The sequence below is a fragment of the Cryptomeria japonica genome, chromosome 11 (assembly GCF_030272615.1).
Source record: "Cryptomeria japonica chromosome 11, Sugi_1.0, whole genome shotgun sequence".
Taxonomy (NCBI): Eukaryota; Viridiplantae; Streptophyta; class Pinopsida; order Cupressales; family Cupressaceae; genus Cryptomeria; species Cryptomeria japonica.
Genome location: NC_081415.1, coordinates 465,836,855 through 465,848,116, shown reverse-complemented (window position 1 = coordinate 465,848,116; position 11,262 = coordinate 465,836,855). Strand labels below are relative to the sequence as shown.

Genomic DNA, 11,262 nt, shown 5'->3' with positions numbered 1-11,262 from the left:
TATCTACCTCATTATTTGTTGCTAACCCAATCAGTCTTGACAATATAGCAATCTTTGATCTGTTCCAATGATGAATCACACACCTGCCTTCCCCGGATTGCCTCTAGAGGCCCCATCAAAATTTAGTTTGTACCAACATATTGCTGGAGGAATCCACCTGCAATCCTTTCTCCTATATTTAGTAGTTTACCCTCCTTTAACACAAAAGGTTGGGATTATGAGTCCCCCCCATTTCCTCCTAATTTTCTCATCCCTAGAAGTGAAGGTTGCGTCTATATGTTGAAAATTTCTCAATTTATTGTTTGCAACTTCAATAATTGAGGCTTCAATCATTAAGTGTTTTTTCCAATGGTAACCGCTTCTCCTAAAAAATCCTTCTATTTCTCTCTTTTTAGACTTGCCATAAAAGAATTGAGGGAGTGATTATCCATAGTAAGCCATAAAGGCAATGTTTAAGATGAATAGGCCAATCGTTTAGGAAGCTTAGTAGGTCATTAGGCAAGACTATACACCAATTCAATTTACTGATCAACAAAATCCAACACTGATTTGTATAATCACATCTTAGTAACAAAATATCCAGAGTTTCCTCTTCTTTTTCACAAAGTGGGCATTTATTTAGACCTTCAAATCCAAATCTCCTAAACCAGTCCATCGTAAGAATCCTATTTTGCATAGCAACCCATAAAAAAGCCCTTCTTTTGGAAGGCATAATTTGTCCTAACATAGGTAATAGGAAAATATGTTTTATGCAGTTGTTGTTTTTATTGATATAATTATATCCTTCATTTACCTTATATTCCGCAAACATAGACTTATTCCATATGAGTGTATCCTTGCCTTTGCAAAAAGTAATTTTCCTTTTCTGTAGTATTTCTGATAGTTGTTTAGTTTCATTAAGTGGTAGATTCAAATTTTTCAAAGATTTTCATTGCCAATTGAGGGTTGGATCATTGTTATTCATCACTACATAATCTTTCACCTACCCTGGCTTCCAAGGTATCCTTCAGAGCTTGATTGTTGAGGAGACTGTGGATAGGGGGACACCCCCCCAGGAATCTACCTAGAAGAGCGCTTGATCACCTTTCGCTATATTCCAAGACAATTGTTCTGTTATTATTTCCCTACAACTCACTAGGAAATTCCATATTCTTGACCCTTTGGGGGGATTCGTTGTTCTAAAAATGTCGATAGGGTCATCTGCATCTAAGTATTTATGATTTAGGATTCTAACCCTCTTCAACTAAGGTTCCTTATACATTTTCCAGACCAACTTCGCCCCTAACGCCTTTTTTTATATTGTCTGGTTTCTTAGTCCAATGCCTCCTTCAACCTTAGGTTTACAAATTATGTCCCATGCAATGATTGCAAAATTCTTCTTTTCTGCTAATCCCTGCCATTAGAAGGTCCTGAGTTTTTTTATCCAGTTTGTTTCTAACTCCTACTATTAATCAGAGGCATGTCATTTGGAATTGGGGTGTAGCTAAAAGGACTAATCTCAACATCATAACTCTTCTTGCAGTTGACAACCACTTCCCTTTCCAAGATTGAAGTTTTTATTCTAGCTTGGATAACACATTGCCCCAAAGATTTGTGGATTTAATAGCTTTCTCCAAGGGGAGTCCTAAATACTTACATGGGAGATCTCTTCTTTTGAATCTTAATAAGTTAATAATTCCTATTTCCTTTCTTTTGTCTGTATTGAAGAAGATATCAGATTTATCCTTATTTGCAACTTGCCCTGATGCCCTTGAATACCATTCTAATATGAGGTTCAAATTTTTGGCTTCCTGCATACTACTCTCTCCGAAAAACAGGTTATCATCAACAAATTGTTGATGAGTCACAAGGGGAAGATTACTAGTAATATTTATACCCACAATATTACCCAACTCCTGCAATTTATGTATGGTTCTACCTAAAGCCTCAACCATGATGATGAAAAGAAAGGGAGAGATTGGATCTCCCTACCTTAACCCTCGGGAGTTTTCAAAGAAACCTACTGGAGAGCCATTCACTAATATTGATATCTTTGGGCTTGAGATACATTCACAAATTAAATTTATCCACTATTTACAAAACCAAAATCTTCCAGACATTTACAAAGGAATATCCAGTCCACCCTATCATATGCCTTCTTAATATCAAGCTTTTCTAGCATACAAGATAAATGATTTTGCTGAATGGAATGAATTGCTTCTTGGGCAATTACGACTCCATCAAAGATAGACCTTCTTAGGATGAAACCTGTTTGTTCTTCTACAATAATGGCAGGTAATAAGGTTTTTAACCTATTTTCTATAGTTCTTGCCATCACTTTATAGATTGTATTGCAAAGGGATATAGGTCTGAACTCATCCAACAGTCATCTTTTTTCTTTTTGGGAGTTAGTGTAATGAAAGTATTATTAATTCCTTTTAAAAATCTCCAAGAATTTCTGGTGCTTTCTAAAGCATTTACTAGATCTTCTCCCAAAAAATGCCAGCATGCCTGGAAGAAGCATGTTGGGAAGCCATCCGAATCGGGAGCCTTGCCCGGATGGAGTTGCTTTAGAGCTACTTCAACCTCTTCTTTGGTGAATCTGCTATTCAGTTTCTTATTTTGTTCTTCTATAATTAACTTGGGTATGTTCTCTAGCATACTGGCTTGGGCCTCTAAATCCGAGGCATCAAATTTATTTAGTAGCTTTTGAAAAAAGGATATTGCTTCATTAGATATATCCTCTGGATCTTCTAATAATCTCCCAACATCTTTTTTTATTTTAGTAATTCTAATGATATTATTTCTAGCCTTGGTACTGATATGGAATTCTCTGGATTTCCGTCTCCAAAAGATTTCTTCTTTAGACAAGATATCCTCCTATCTTTGTAATAATTATTTTTCTTTCAGATAACTAACCTGATTCATTCCTTCCTTAATTACATGTTCATTAATTTTCTCCAATTCTTCCTCTATATGTTTTTAGTCTCAAAGATGTCACCAAATTGTTCCTTATTCCACCACAATAATCTTCTTTTGATTGTTTTTAGTTTGGTGAAAAAACAATAAAGCTTAGATCCTATTACCTTTTTCTCCTTCCACCACTTCTCAATCATCTCAACGAAATTCTCGCTTTTCATCCACATCTTCTTGAATTTGAAATGACACCTATTGGGTTTATTGTCCTCGGAGATAGTTAGTTAGACCGGATAATGGTTCAAGCCTGAATTGGGTAAAATGGATGCTTTAAAGAGATAATGGAAGTCAATAACAATACCTTTGAAAAGAAATCTGTCAAGTCTTTCTACTATCTAACTGAATCCAAGTCTTCGATTATTCCAAGTATACTCTCCATTCTCCATTCTAATATCCATAATATTATGGTGATTAATCCAATTTCTGAAATCAATAAGGGATTGGGGCTCTTTTTTTATACCCCTAAATTTTTCTGAGATATCTAGAATGGCATTGAAATCTCCTCCTAGTATACTGTTCCATTCTGGATTCAAATTGAGCTGCAAACCTATCTCATCCCAAACTTCTCTTTTCTTAATAGTAGGAGTGGGTTCATAAATATTAACTAGTATAAATTTTAGGTTACTATTTACACTTTTAACTAAGGAGCAAAGCCAATACTTATTTTTAATGGTTACTTCTACAGAGACTCTTCTTGGATCCCAAATAATACCTAAACCTCCGGAGGCTCCTTCTACTAGAACAACCTCCCATTTCAGACATCCTATCTTTTCTTAAAATCTTCTATATCTGTGTTGTTTAGTTTTGTTTCTTGAATCAATGATATCTCAACTTTAACTAAAAAATGCAACATTTTTTAATATGTTGCTTGTTAGGGGCATTAATGCCCCAAACATTCCACGTTATAATTTTCATGGTGAAGTGGGAAGGAACTTTCCCTTCCCTACATTCAGTATGGTTGTAATCTTTGTCTAGTCAATGACTTCCTCAGCTATATTCCCTAGTTCTAAAAGAGATTTTTTGCCTCTTCTCTTTGATAATTTCTCACAATTCGGTCTAGACTTACCTAGGCTCGAGCAGTTTATACCCAACAAATCGACTCTGGTTTCCAATTCTTTGCCCAAAATTGATAAACATCTCCCTCTATCCCCATCAAATTCTACCTCTACCACATCCATAAAATGATCCAACATACATTGGTTCCCAATTTCTTCCTCATCCCCATCTACATCTGCATAATCCTCTTGCATCATCCCATATGCAACCTTCATTTCTATAGGCATAGCCACTTCTCCACAAATTTCTTCTCACGTTATATCTACATGTTGATCCAATAATTCTAACTGCTCAAGTACATCTGTCTTGAAATCATCAGCTTCCTTAAGCATTTGTTGCAATGCTACCTTACTCAATGATATCCTTCTATATGACTCACCTTTATTGATTTTGCTCTTACTATTATTACTAATACATTTTTCCTTTCCTGACCTAGATTCATTATCTTTAACCGTCTTTCTTGAAAAATCATTTGATTCTACAGTGAATTCTCCACCACTCTTGTTCAAATTGACATAAGCTCCTGGGGAGGATAATTCTAAATTTTGAGTAGACTTCTCAGTTTGATGCCTCGATTTAACAAAAATATTAGTATCATCTATCTCTCCATAATAAAAGGAGGGTTTAATAATCCAACTACCTTTCTTAGAGGAGATAACTATAGGCTCAAGTTCTTGAATATCTGTGTTTAATTCAACAAGTATTTTAACATCTTTAGCCAATTTTTTACCTTGAATTCCTTCTACTCCTAAAAATGTTCCTATCTTATTGCCAATCGCATCCATAATTTCAGGAAAATGGTATTCAATAAGCATTGGCCCTATACTAATCCATTTAGCAACTTTATTTGGTTTGAATGAGTTAGGGCTGAAGTTTGGTTTCCAATCAATGCAATTGAAGGTGTAACCCTTGAAAATTTTGATTTCCCCATGTAAAATTTCTTTCTTAATTTCTTTATTTAAGCATGTAATCAATAAAAAAGTGTTCTCTAAGTAAGATATACTTACCTAGTTGTGGAATTTCATCTTCCACCATTCCACCATATCATGAAGTGATTGGTTTTGTCCATTCCATTTTGCTATCACCCCTAAATTTGCATAAAAGTCCCAGAATTTTTGCATCAAATCAACTTTTAAATTCAAAGTCTTTCCTTGTTGTATGTCGTTGATATTAGGGAAAACTCCAACTTTTGATGTAGCCATAGTTCTTATTGGAGCGTGATTTGCTCTGCTTTCCCTAGCCCCTGATCTAGGGTTAGGGTTTGGGATATCATCAGGGGTTTCTTTAACCATTTTTTTATTATCAATTTCCTAATGAGGAGCTTGGCGATTTGTCTGAATTTTGCCAAATTCAACCCTAATATCTGCGAATCTTCCAAGGTTAGCTTCCAACCATCTTTTGTGAACAAGATCCTTCTTTGTTCCAAAATGTGACCTTTAGAAAAGCTTGTGAAACCAGACTTTTGAGAGAATTGATGAAAATATCTAGCATTTCTTGTGCCCTCGAATTGAGATCGAGTTGCGGGAGAGTAGGGATAATGATCCCCCATTGGACAAAAGATTGAATTTTTCCTATTACCCAATGGAATTGTATTCGACCCGATTCGACCCGGAGGCTTGGGCAGATATTGATACATATGATTCCTTGCCTACTGTCTGGCCTTCCTTCCCATAACCAATCTCCATTCTCCCTCTTTGTCACTCCGCATAGGGCAGGGTTTATGTAATATAATATTTTGTGATTCACATATTCGCAATTTACAGAGCGCAGATTTGTATTAAATTTTTTATCCTCTATTTAAATTTTATTTAATATTACATGAAAATTTGTAAATTAATTTTATATTTTTATATTGTAGAAATAATTTTTATTTTGCTTAAAGCTAAATTTGTAAAATCATATTGAATATTTCTATTTTAAAATTACATAATTTCAACGTTACATTTCACTTTACTTTACTATAGACTAATAACTAGCATACCTATATTTTATAAATATAATTTATGTAGAGGAGGTCGAGATATATCAAATTTTAAAAATCTTTACCTTTAACATAGATTAATTAATTTCATATGGTTAATATTTTTTAGAATTTAGTTTTACATTTTACATAAATTTAAAACATAATTTTTTAAATTAGAAGTCTTTTAAAATGTAGATTTAATTTAATTTTTTTTATATTAATTTAGATTTGTTTCTTTTAAATCTCGATTTAATTTTTTTATTTAATAAATTATAATAATAATAAAAAGTTGTTTTTTAATGTAGATTTTTCTATTAAACTTATTTTTAAATTATTTGATATCTAGTCATTAACAATAATAATAATAATAATAATAATAATAATAATAATAATAGAAAGTTTCTTTTTAATTTAAATTTTAGTCATTAATTTATTTTTAAATTTCTAATCAGATGTCACTTAGTTTATACCTCTCCACGTAATTATCTAATTTTAACATTCTTTATATTTTAATACTTAACTAATTCAAAAAACCTTTATTTTATTAACACTAAAACATAATAAATAATAAAAATAAAAAAATAAAAAAATAATAATAATGCTTTATCTTACCAGATATATTACTTCTACTACAGTAACCAAGTACTCCCATGGCAATGGCTACGCAGGGGACAAAACGACCCCCCCATGCCATGCCTTCCCTACCCCCATTAAAAATAAAAGTAATTAAGTAAATATTTTTAACTAAGTAATTTAGTTACTTTTTTTTTACTTTTAGTTAATTTTTTGATTTTTTTTTAACTTAAATATGTGTTACTAATCATTAATTTTAAGTTATAGTAATATGTTAAATTTGTATATTAGTTACACATATTTTTACTTGATATTTTTTGCCTTAAATATGTGTAACTTAATTACTTTACTATAATATTTTAACCTAAGAAACTTAGTTAATTACTTTTATTTTTTAGTTTTAGTAAATTTGATAATATTTTTTAACTTAAATATGTATAACTTAGTTTAAAATATTTCAGTTAAAAATAAACTATTATTTACCTATTTATATGTATGTAAATAATTAAAAAATAATATTATTAAAATTTCTATATAATACATATATCTTAAAATCAACAATTACATATTATAAATATTATAATATGATTTCTATTAAAATAAATAGAAATAAAAAAAAATAAAAAAAACATATAACTTATTATTAAAAAATCTAAATATATAATCAACTATTAATTTATTATATTACTTATTGTAACTTTTAAATATATATATAATAAATTAATAACATATTAAAATAAATGGACACGACAGGACAGTACTAATTTTGGGGGCAGAACTTCTGACGCGACAGTTTGATTGGACTGGCGTCATGGCATGGGGGGGGCCGTTTTGTCCCCTGCGTAGCCATTGCCGTACTCCCAGTATGTGGCACTTAATTAACTATAAAATTTAATCGTAGCAATTCTGAAATGCACTTGTTTAATTCCCTATAAAGTTTAATCGTAGCAATTCTGATCTAAATTAAGGATCATAAAAAATTCTCTTGCATTCCATTTGGAATTTTTGAAAGAAACTGTGTCAAATTTACAGTTTGTTTCAAATTTTATCCTCATCCAACGAAGGAGCTCCCACGAAGGAGCGTGCATTTCCCAACGGCTCTCAAACTGCAGCGATCCAGAGAATGGTTGTTATTTGTTATGTTACCGTTGAAAAAAAGCAGATTTACCGTTCGAAAAAAAGCAGATTCTACATCTTTTAAATGGGCGGATTATTTGAGAAGTAGCGAAGACTGTTCTTTCTTTGTTTTTGTTTGTTTAATTTTATGTGTTGTATGTTTTATTTGGCATGGCCATGCCTCTGTTTTGAGTTTTGGTTTTAAATTTTAGTTATGTGTTTTCAGTTTCTGATCCTTACTTCTTCTTGTTTGTATTCTATTGTGTTTTAATTCTTTTATTTTTTATTTTTCTTGGTATTTTGTATATTTTCTTTCTGTAGGTGGCGATTTTTTAATGGGGCATGAAGGCAGGCAGCAGCAGCAAGGAGAACTATAAATTCGACCCAGTGATTAATTGGAGATGCGGCCAGAAAATACTCAGTACATTTCTTACTTCCCTAATCTATTTGCTGTGTTTTCTTTTTTCGTTTTAGATGATTTATGTGTACTCATTAATTGATGTACAAGGGAATTTGGTGTATATTGTAATATTAGCGATGATCTGTTTTAAGTTTTTTAACCATAGGTACATGGTAAGGATATTATCTTTTGAAGTTTGAGGTTTTTATGTTACTGTAGTCAATTCTTTAGTATCAGATGCCCATCATGCTCAAGAATGATTTTCACATCCTGTTTCAATTTCACATCACTTTTCATAAAAAGTTAGATTCTGGTGGTGTCCCTACATCTGTTTGTTATCAAGATGATAGTCAAGATTCTTTATAATTATATAAATAAATTCTTGATCAGTATAAATAATTATGTCTGACAAGCTATCAGAGTTTGTGGGATCCTCAATATAGAACTTATCTGCAGCCCTCTTTGCACTCTGAAACCTAACAACAGGGGCCCTAGTCATGCCATCTCTGAGAGGAATGCTTGTAGCCCCACCACTCATAAAAATGGCCTTGCAACCTATGTTGGTGCTGGCGACCAGACAACCTTCTATAGTTGCCATGGGCACCATGTACTCAGACCCATTAACTAGCAAAGGCCCTGCCACACCCACAGGGACTTTTACATATCCCAGAGGTATCTAAGAGCACTGCTAAAGAATGGACTGATAATTAAATCCCTCCAAGGGAAATCCATCAAGGGATCTCCCAGTCATGAGCTCCAAGGCAGTCCTCCTCACAGAAGCAACTCTCTTGCAGTCCCCAAGGGACGATTCAAGAGAATAGGATGCTAAAGTACCATTACATACAGCAGCTGTAATATTAGCATCCTCATTGTCACCAAGGGCAATTCCTTTGAGCTGGACCTCAGGTTTCCTAAAAACAACAATTTCTTCTTTGGCTACCATCTCACAGGTTGTTGGAGGGGTGTCGAAATCTGCCTCCATGGTAAAATCATCCCAGGAGCTATCATTGCCTTTGCTAATGAAGTTTTGCACATAATCAATGCCAAAGAATCCAAGCAAATAAATGAAAGAAGACAACTGTGCCACGTTGGCCACAAGTTCCCCAAAGCTGACAACAGGAAGGGGTGTTGAGGCCCTGATCTTCTCCCTCCATCTCCCCATTAGGAAATATGATGCAGCGAAGAAGAGCACAAAAAAGAACTTATTGGTGAGTCCCAAGGGAAGAAGCAGGGCATCAGATTTTAACATCATTGAATTGAAATTCTCATTGTTGTTCTTCCTCTTTGAACCATCGCTACCACTGCCCATTTTTCTTGATATTACAACAATAATTAACTTTTCCACCATTCTTCACCTCCAGCTTTGATTTCCTCAGCCCAGCAACAGCCATTGTACGGACTGTTTTCTGTGCTGTTGGTTGTTGATATATGCATTTGTTGCATCTATTGAATAATGTATAGAGGGATCAGGGGATCAAATGGTGTTGTCTCTACTAAACTTGTTAGAGTAGGGGAGGTCCATGTGAAAATTTATTTGCAGTTCCGCTGGAATGAATAAAATATTTGGTTATAGCACTGAATTTTTTTTGGGCACAAAAACTTTTGGGGTTGAAAGTAGTGACTACTGTTTTACAGAAATTAACAATTGGATAGGACCATGATTCTGCTTAATCTAATTTTCATCAATTCTTAACCTATAGAAGTGAGTTTGTGATCTGAAATCACACAGAGATTTCTTAATTATTTTACCATCTAGTTGCCAATTTCTTACCAATAGCATTGTTAAACTGTCTATCACCAAGCTTTATTCTGATTTTCTGGCAGTGAAAGCTTGCTTGGGTAATTGAAGTAAGATTCATTGAACAATGATTTAAATGAATGTTTGAAATGTTCTGTTTACCTGCCATTCAATATTGTTAGTTTCTTTGTCTATTTTTCGATTTATTTCTTTATTTATTATTTGTTATCTTATTTTTGTTTGTCATTCCTCTGTTTTTATTTCTCCTGTGAGTTCCAATTTTATATGTTGTTATGTATTTTTCTTTTGCATTCTTATAATTTATGTGTAGATTTTTGTTTTTAAGTTTTATTGGTATTATGTATTTATCTCTTTCTATGGGTGCTGATTTTTCAATAGGGTATAGTATAAACACCAGCACTGATAAGGAGGAGGAGAAAAATAAGCACTGGCAATGATAAGGAAGAGGAGGAGGAAAAATGAAGCAGAATTACACATCACAACTATCAGGAATTACACCAGGTACCAACATTTGAATTTGTATAGTAAAAGCACTACTTAGATTGAGTACTGAAATTTCCTTCCACAATCATTTTTTAATGCTTTCATTCATGTAGATTTATTTAATTCAAGGTTAAACTTTTGAAAATAATCTATCATATTTACCTCTTCATTCACTTAATTTGGTTTGACTTTAAATATTTAAAAAAAAATAGATTATATAACTTATGAATTTATCATTTTCTTTGATCAATTGAGTTTTCAATTCTATGAAAACCCTTCTGCACCATTCCTACAGAACTATAAATTTCGATGAAAATTAATAAATAAAAATTTAGATTGGATAAATCATAGGACTTCTACAATTGTTGTCTTAATTCTTCTATAATGGTGGTGCATAAGGCTTGGCATGATGACCTTACACTTTACATTTCCTATTATGTGTTTTTTGCTCTTAGTTGGAATCTTATAGTGACCTGTAAAAGGCAGCATGATACTGTAGCCAATGACATCCACATCAACAAATTTAGATAAGAATCATGTTTTCAATCTACTACCTTTTTGGATGGCAGTACTTTTTGAGAGTCTCATACATTGATGTTTGCAATCACATAATTATAGACTACTTACCAAAAGACTTTTTGAGAGTCTCATACATTGATGTTTGCAATCACATAATTATAGACTACTTACCAAAAGTTCATGTGAATCATAGACAGCAAAGAATGGAAGCATTGAACCCCCACATGATTCTAGGATGAAGCCATTTCATGCACCCATTCCAAATTCCATATGGGATAATGCATAATCAATTTGAGACAAGATTTGTGGTTATTATCACAAAGCCATAGTTGTAGTTTTATGAGAACAAATTCAGGTCATAGTTGTAGTTTTTATTATGAGGTTGAATTGAGGCTATAGCTGTAGTTCTTAGTATGAAGCCTAACTGACGCCCTAGTT

The 11,262-nt window shown here is 32.8% G+C and overlaps 1 long non-coding RNA gene across 1 annotated transcript; it reads left to right on the top strand.

Moving 5' to 3' along the window:
- The first annotated feature begins 7,552 nt into the window (after positions 1 to 7,552).
- On the top strand, positions 7,553 to 10,408 carry LOC131068950 (uncharacterized). The gene is made up of 3 exons (XR_009112081.1): positions 7,553 to 7,768; positions 7,985 to 8,084; positions 10,201 to 10,408. It is a non-coding gene; the product is annotated as an uncharacterized LOC131068950 (long non-coding RNA).
- The last annotated feature ends 854 nt before the right edge of the window (positions 10,409 to 11,262 follow it).